Source organism: Papio anubis, chromosome 20 (genome assembly GCF_008728515.1).
Source record: "Papio anubis isolate 15944 chromosome 20, Panubis1.0, whole genome shotgun sequence".
Taxonomy (NCBI): Eukaryota; Metazoa; Chordata; class Mammalia; order Primates; family Cercopithecidae; genus Papio; species Papio anubis.
The window spans coordinates 15,418,886-15,427,738 of NC_044995.1; positions in this window are offsets into that span (position 1 = coordinate 15,418,886).

The following is an 8,853-nucleotide window of genomic DNA, read 5'->3' on the forward strand; positions in this document are numbered from 1 at the left end:
TTTGACCTCCTGATGTCTCTTCTACCTGCCCCTTGCCAGCACCCCTAGTCTGATCCTCCCTTCTCCTGCCTCTATATTCTCACTCCTTTCTCCCATTTAGCAACCAGAGGACTGTTTCTGAAAGTCAAATCCTACCCCGTCCCTTCTCTGCTTGCCCATGGCCTCCTGCTGCCCACAGGGCAAGCTCCCAGCTCCTTGTCACTGGCCGCTTAGGGCCCTTCACCATTGTCTCCCTGGGCTGTGTCTTTTTTTTTTTTTGGGACAGAGTCTCGCTCTGTTGCCCAGGCTGGAGTGCAGTGGCTTGATCTTGGCTCACTGCAACCTCCACCTTCTGGGTTCAAGTGATCCACCTCAGCTTCCTGAGTAGCTGGGATTACAGGCGTGCACCACCACCCCAGGTTAATTTTTGTACTTTTAGTAGAGACGGGGTTTCACCATGTTGGCCAGGCTGGTCTGGGACCTCAGGTGATCTGCCTGCTTCGGCCTCCCAAAGGGCTGGGATTACAGGCGTGAGCCACCCGGCCAGCCATGGGCTGCTGGCTTCTGTTGCTCCTTCGAACCTGTCTCCCACTCGACAGTCAGAAGGCTTCTTTCCAATCTCAAACCAAACCCTTTCCCACCTCTGCCCCAAACCTTTCAGCAAAACCCTAAACTTCTTATGTTTCTGTGACCCTCCCCTCGCCTCCCCAGGCTTCTCTCGCTTTCTCACCCAAAGGACCCCCTCAGAAGCCTTGGAGCAACCTCCTGCAGCACTTAGTCCCCAACTCTATCTTCCCTTCTCCATCACATCACTGCCTGGCCCCCACAGCCCAATCTAGGGTCCTCGTGTTGTTCACTCCCCAACACGCTGTCCCTTTCCTTGGTAACACTTTGCCTGGGTTGTCATTATATATTTATTGGCATGATTATGTGTCTCACATCTGTCTCCTCCCACTGGTCTGTGGGCTCTGCGGGGGCAGGGACTGGTTATATTTTGGGCACTGTTGCATCTTCGCCACCCTGTAAAAGGCCTGCCATAAAGGGGACAATTCCTTATTGTGGCTTTTTAATTTTTTTTTTCTTGAGACGGAGTCTCACTCTGTCGCCCAGGCTGGAGTGCAGTGGCTATATCTCAGCTGACTGCAAACTCCACTTCCCAGTTCAAGCACTCTGTCATCTCGCTGTGTTGTCTTGCTCTGTCATCCAGACTGGAATGCAGTGGCACCATCATAGTTTGCTGAAGCCTCAAACTCCTGGGCTCACGCGATCCTCCTGCCTCAGCCTCCCCGAGTAGCCAAGACTATGTGTGCAAGCACACCTGGCTAATTTTAAAAAACTGTTTTAGGAGCCAGACGCGGTGGCTCTCATGCCTGTAATCCCAGCACTTTGGGAGGCTAAGGCCGGCAGATCACGAGGTCAGGAGATCAAGACCAGCCTGGCTAACATGGTGAAACCCCGTCTCTATTAAAAATACAAAAAATTAGCCAGGCATTGTGGCGGGTGCCTGTAATCCCAGCTACTCCAGAGACTGAGGCAGGAGAATGGCGGGAACCCGGGGGGCAGAGCTTGCAGTGAGCTGAGATTGCACTGCTACACTCCAGCCTGGGTGACACAGCCAGACTCCGTCTCTAAATAAATAAATAAATAAATAAATAAATAAAATAACAACAACAACAAAACTGTTTTAGGCCGGGCACAGTGGCTCATGCCTGTAATCCCAGCATTTTGGGAGGCTGAGGTGGGTGGATCACGAGGTCAGGAGTTCAAGTGCAGCCTGGCCAAGATGGGGAAACCCCGTCTCTACTAAAAATACAAAAATTAGCTGGGCACGGTGGCGGACGCCTGTAATCTCAGCTACTCGGGAGACTGAGGCAGAGAACTACTTGAATCCGGGAGGTGGAGGTTGCAGTGAACCAAGATCATGCCACTGCACTCCAGCCTGGGTGACAGGGCGAGACACGGGGTCTGGCTATGTTGCCAGGCTGGTCTTAAACTCCTAGCCTCAAGCATCCCACCTGGGCCTCCTAAACTATGGGATTATAGGCGTGACCCACTGTGTGACCCACTGTGCCCAGGCCCATCTCTTTTTTCTTTTTTTTTTGGTTGGGGGGATGGTCTCTTGCTGTCACCCAGGCTGGAGTGCAGTGGTGCAATCCCAGCTCACTGCAACCTCCACCTCCCAGGTTCAAGATATTCTCCTGCCTCAGCCTCCTGAGTAGCTGGGACTATAGGAACCCACCACAATGCCCGGCTAATTTTTGTATTTGTAGTAGAAACAGGGTTTTACCATGTTGGCCAGGCTGGTCTCGAACTCCTGACCTCAGGTGATTCTCCTGCCTCAGCCTCCCAAAGTGCTGGGATTACAGGTGTGAGCCACCACGCCTGGCCTATTGTGGCATTTTTGAGGGGTGCAAATATGTGCAAAGGTCTCACATATTTGTTGGGGGGCCCCTGTCCACCCAAGGGCTCAGTGGACCCAGCTGGTTGATGGCCTACTTGAACCTGTGAATTCATTCACTCATGAACAATATCAAACATTTGCTGAGTACCTGCTATGTGCCTGCAATTTACTTTGAAATGCATTTTAAAAAATGAGACGGGGGCCGGACGTGGTGGCTCATGCCCGTAATCCCAGCACTTTGGGAGGCCGAGGTGGGTAGATCATTTGAGGTCAGGAATTCGAGACTAGCCTTGCCAACTTTTAAAAACTTCATCTCTACTAAAAATACAAAAAAAAAACACCAAAAAATTAGCCAGGCATGGTGGTATGCGCCTGTAGTCCCAGCTACTTGGGAGACTGAGGCAGGACAATCTCTTTAACCTGGGAGGTGGAGGTTGCAGTGAGCCAGGATTGCGCCAATGCACTCCGGCCTGGGTGACAGCAAGAGACCATCTCCCGTTCCCCCCAAAAAAGAGAAAAAGAGATGGGGCTGTGCCCAGTGGGTCGCACCTATAATCCCACACTTCAGGAGGATCACTTGAGGCTAGGGGTTTAAGATCAGCCTGGCAACATAGCCAGACTTTGTGTCTTCCAAAAAAAAAAATTTTTTTTTAATTTTTTATTTATTTTGCCTTTGACAGAGTTCACGCCTCACCTGCAGGTTGAGGCAGTGGCTTCATTCCTGTCACTGCAAGCCCATTCCCGGGTTCACACCATTTCTCCCGCCCCAGCCTCCTGAGAAGCACTACAGGCTCAAATTCACCACACCCAGCTAATTTTTTGTATTTTTAGTAGAGACGGGGTTTCACCGTGTTAGCCAGGATGGCAATTTTTTTTTAATTAGTCAGGCGTGCTTGCACACATAGTCTTGTCTACTCGGGGAGGCTGAGGCAGGAGGATCGCTTGAGCCCAGGAGTTTGAGGCTGCAGCAAGCTATAATGGCACCACTGCAGTCTAGTCTGGATGACACAGAGCGGGATCCTATCTCCAAAAAAAAAAAAAAAAAAAAAGAAGAGGAAAGATGGATGGGGCTTCTACAATGAGCAGACAAGTCCACATCCTCCTGGAGTTTCCATTCAAAGGGGAAGAGAAATAACACTCACATAAATACTTATCATGTTGCAAGATGTGCAGTGAAGAAAAATAAAGGAGGGGCCGGGCACAGTGGCTCATGCCTATAATCCCAGCACTTTGGGAGGCCAAGGCAGGAGGATCACCTGAGGTCGGGAGCTTGAGACCAGCCTGGGTGACATGACGAAACCCATCTTTGCTAAAAATACAAAAATTAGCCAGGCACCATGGCTCACACCTGTAATCCCAGCACTTTGGGAAGCTGAGGCAGGTGGATCACGAGGTCATGAGTTCGAGATCAGCCTGGCCAACATGGTGAAGCCCTGTCTCTGCTAAAAATACAACAATTAAATTGGTGTGGTGGCACGTGCCTGTAGTCCCAGCTACTCGGGAGGCTGAGGCAGGAGAATTGCTTGAACCCAGGAGGTGAAGGTTGCAGGCAGTGAGCTGAGATCATACCACTGCACTACAGCCTGGACAACAGAGCAAGACTCCATCTAAAAAAAAAACAAACCAACATTTATCTGGGTGTGGGGGTACATACCTGTAATCCCAGCTACTTGGGAGGCTGAGGCAAGAGAATCGCTTGAACCCCGATGGCAGAAGTTGCTTTGAGCCAATATCGCATCACTGCACTCCAACCTGGGCAACAGAGCAAAACTCCGTCTCAAAAAACAAACAAACAAACAAAAAAAGAAAAAGCAGGGGATAGTGAGAGGTGTGGGTGCTGTTTTAGGATGTTGGGGGAAGGCCTCTCTCAGGTTATGATTGAGATCTGAAGTAAATTAGCAAGTGAGCCCTGTGGGGAAGAGTATTCCAGGTGGATGGAACAGCCAGTGCAAAGGCCCAGAGGCAGGCGTGTGGCAGGCGTGTGAAGAACTGTGAAGAGGCCTGTTTGTGGCTGGAACAGATGTGGGCAGGGGTAGAGGAAAGGTAGGCTTGGGGTGAGGGTGAGCCTTGGACTGGCAAAGACTTTGACCTTTGTTTTAACTATGATATGAACAGGAGTAACACCATCTGATCTAGGGTTTAAAGGATCCCTCTGCTAAGGCAAGTGAAAGGTTGACACGTTCTTGCTCTGTTGCCCAGACTGGAGTGCAGTGGCATGAATACAGTTCATTACAGCATTGACCTCCTAGTCTCAAGCGATCTTGCCACTTCAGCCTCCCGAGTAGCTGGGACCATAGGTGTGTGCCACAATAACTGGCTAAATTTTTTAGTTTTTCGTAGAGACAGGGTCTCACTTTGTTATCTGGGCTAGTTTTGCACTCCTGGGCTCAAGAGATCCTCCCGCCTCAGCCTCCCAAATTGCTGGGATTACATGCGTGAGTCACCGCACACCTGGCTGTTTGGCAGAGTTTCTAACAGAGGGATCAGGACCTGGACACATTAATTTTAAGTGTCACTACACATGGGACCATCAGTTATTGCAATGCGATGCAACGAGATGTGGCCTAGAACCTCCAGTGAGGATCTCTTGCCAGAATGAGCCTGAATCTGATCTAATTCCCAGTTTACAGGAGATCCTGGGAAGAGAAGGACATCTTGAACAACACCACAAAGATACTGTCAGCCTAATCCAGAATGTGAAAAATTGTACAGGGCCAATGACCCAGTTGATTGAGGAAATCAATGGCATATAAAAGAATGGGTAACAGTTACAGATTTAAAAAACTTCAAAGACATTTCAAACAAAATTCAGATTCTGATTTGAACAAACCAATCTTAAAAGACATTGATATCCCAGCACTTTGGGAGGCCAAGGTCAGAGGATTGCTTGAGCCCAAGAATTGGAGGCCAGCCTGCGAAATAAAGGGAGACTCCATCTCAAAAAAAAAAAAAAAAAGTTTTTTTAAATTAGCTGGGTGTGGTGGTGTGTGCCTGTAATCACAGCTACTCAGGAGGCTGAGACAAGAGGATCGCTTGAGCCTGGGAAGCAGAGGTTGCAGTGAGCAGAGATTGTGCCACCACACTCCAGCCTGGGAAACAGAGCAAGACCCTATCTTTAAAAAAAAAAAAGGACAGCCGGGCGCGGTGGCTCACGCCTGTAATCCCAGCACTTTGGGAGGCCGAGGCGGGCGGATCACGAGGTCAGGAGATCGAGACCATCCTGGTGAACACGGTGAAACCCTGTCTCTACTAAAAAAATACAAAAATTAGCCCATGCAGGGCACCTGTAGTCCCAGCTACTCGGGGAGGCTGAGGCAGGAGAATGGTGGGAACCTGGGAGGCAGGAGCTGGCAGTGAGCTTCAGACTCACCACTGCACTCCAGCCTGGGTAGCGCATGCCATTCCTGCCCCCAAAAAAAAAAAGATATGCATGGTGCCACCGTGGCCTCAGCCACCTGTAATCCTAGCCTATTGGGGAGGCCAACAATGGCTTAACGTGCTCAGGTCAGGAGTTCCCGCACCAACAGCCTGACCAACATGGCGAAACCCCGTCTCTACTAAAAATACAAAAATTATATGGGTGTGGTGGTGCACACTGGTAGTCTCAGCTACTTGGGGTCGAGGCTGAGGAGAATCACTTGAACCTTTTGAGAGTAGCGGAGGCTGCAGGAGCCGAGATCGCCACTCTGCACCCAGCCTGGGCACAGAGCAAGACCCGCCCCAAAAAAAAAAAAAGGGGCCGGGCTGTGGCTCAAGCCTGTAATCCCAGCACTTTGAGGCTCAGACGCATGGATCACAAGGTCAGGAGATCGAGACCATCCTGGCTAAACCCAGAAACCCCCGCTCTACTAAAAAATACAAAAACTAGCCGGGCGAGGGTGGCGGTGCCTGTAGTCCCAGCTACTCTGGAGGCTGGAGGGCAGAATGGGCGAACCTGGGAGGCTGGAGCTGCAGCAGCTGGAGATCCCGCCACTGCACTCCAGCCTTGGCGATGTTGGTTTTAGACTCCCGGCCCCAAAAAAAAAAAAAAAAGAAAATGTGAACACTGATGCGAATACAATGAATGAATAATAGAATCTGTTCCACGTAGGTGTGGAAAGTGAGTATTGCAGTTTTGACTTTTAAAAACAACTTAACAGGGAGTTGGCTGTGTTTGCCACAGCAGCCAAAGAGGCCCTCTGTCACCCAGGCTGGAGTGCAGTGGAGTGATCATAGCTCACTGCAGCCTCGTCCTCCCAGGGTCAAGTGATCCTCTCACCTCAGCCTCCTGAGTAACTGGGACTACAAGTGTGCACCACCACACCGGGCTCACTTTTTGTAGAGAGAGGGTTTCCCTATGTTACCCAGACTGGTCTTGAACTCTTGGGCTCAAGAGATCCACATGCCTTGGACTCCCAAAGTGCTGAGATTACAGGTGTGAGCCACCACGCTCGGCCAGAGTTATTATTTAATGGGTAGTTTTTGTTGGAAACAATGGAAACATTTTGGGCATAAATAGTGGTGATGGTTATACAATATTGTGAATATATTTTTTGTTTGATTTTTTTGAGACAGAGTTTCGCTCTCGTTGCCCAGACTGGGGTGCAGTGGCACGATCTCCGCTCACCGCAACTTCCACCTCCCGGGTTCAAGCGATTCTCCTGCCTTAGCCTCCCGAGTAGCTGGGATTACAGGTGCCTGCCATCACGCCTGGCTAATTTTTGTATTTTTAGTAGGGACCGGGTTTTACCATGTTGTCCAGGCTGGTCTCGAACTCCTGACCTTAAGTGATCTGCCCGCCTCAGCCTCCCAAAGTGTTGGGATTATAGGCATGAGCCACCACACCTGGCCCCATTGCCTTAATTTTAAAAGAAGAAAACCTTAAACTTCATTCCTTTTCAAAGTGCACTGACATATAAAAAAAATAGTAATATTAAATCCAAGAAGAATTTAGCACATATTTATTTCCTATGAAGTTCTAAAATTTTTCACATTTCTTTTGGGATTTTTTTTTTTTTTTTTTTTCCTTGAATCAGAGTCTTGCCCTTTTGCCCAGGCTGATCTTGATCCCCTGGACTCAAGCAATCCTCCTGCCTCGGCCCCTCAACATGGTAGGGTTAGAGGTGTGAGCCACTGTGCCTGGCCCACATTTCTCACATCTTATCAATTTATTAAGGCTTTAAGATGGTAAAGCCTCAGCCAAGGTGTGGCCAGCTAGGAGGTGGCAAAGGTAGGATCTGATTCCAATCTCATCTTTCAGTTCTCTATTCGTTTTTTTTGAGACGGAGTCTGCTCTGTCACTCCAGGCTTCGGGAGTGCAGTGGCCAGATCTCAGTCACCGCAAGCCCGCTCTCCCAGGCTCCCACGCATTCTTCCTGCCTCAGCCTCCCCGAGAAGCCGGGCGAGGTGGCGGGCACCTGTAGTCCCGGCTAGTTTTTTGTATTTTTTAGTAGAGACGGGGTTTCACCGTGTTAGCCGGGATGGTCTCGATCTCCTGACCTCGTGATCCGCCCGTCTCGGCCTCCCAAAGTGCTGGGATTACAGGCTTGAGCCACCGCGCCCGGCCTATTATTCTGTTTTGTGCTACCTCTGTAGAACTTAAGCCAATAAAGTGTTAATATCTTGGAATTTTTTTTTTTTAAACTTTAGCTAATGATACATGCATTGCTTAAGTTTTTTGATGAACTGATAGGTGCAATTTCGTCAGAAATGCCTAAAAAATCCTGAACTGGTCTGGGCACAGTGGCTCATGCCTGGCCAACATGGTGAAACCCCATCTACACTAAAAAAACAAAAATTAACCAGGCGCTTGACGGTAATCCCAGCTACTCAGGAGGCTGAGGCAGGAGAATCGCTTGAACTCGGGAGGTGGAGGCTGCAGTGAGCCAAGATCATGCCACTGCGCTCCAGGTTGGGTGACAGAGTGAGACTCTGTAAAAAAAAAAAAAAAAAAAAAAAATCAGCCAGGCACAGTGGCTCACGTGGCCACCAGCTCAGGATTTATTTATTTATTTATTTATTTATTTATTTATTTATTTATTTATTTATTTATTTACTTTGAGACAGAGTTTTGCTGTAGTCCCAGCACTTTGGGAGGCCGAGACGGGCGGATCACGAGGTCAGGAGATCGAGACCATCCTGGCTGACACGGTGAAACCCCGTCTCTACTAAAAAATACAAAAACTTAGCCGGGCGAGGTGGCGGGTGCCTGTAGTCCCAGCTACTCGGGAGGCTGAGGCAGGAGAATGGCGTAAACCCGGGAGGTGGAGCTTGCAGTGAGCTGAGATCCGGCCACTGCACTCCAGCCTGGGCGACAGAGCGAGACTCCGTCTCAAAAAAAAAAAAAAAAAAAAATCTTTAAAAAGCAATAGGTAGCCAGGCACGGTGGCTCACACCTGTAATCCCAGCACTTTGGGAGGCCAAGGCAGGCAGATCACCTGAGGTCAGGAGTTCAAGACCAGCCTGGCCAACATGGCGAAACCCTGTCTCTACTA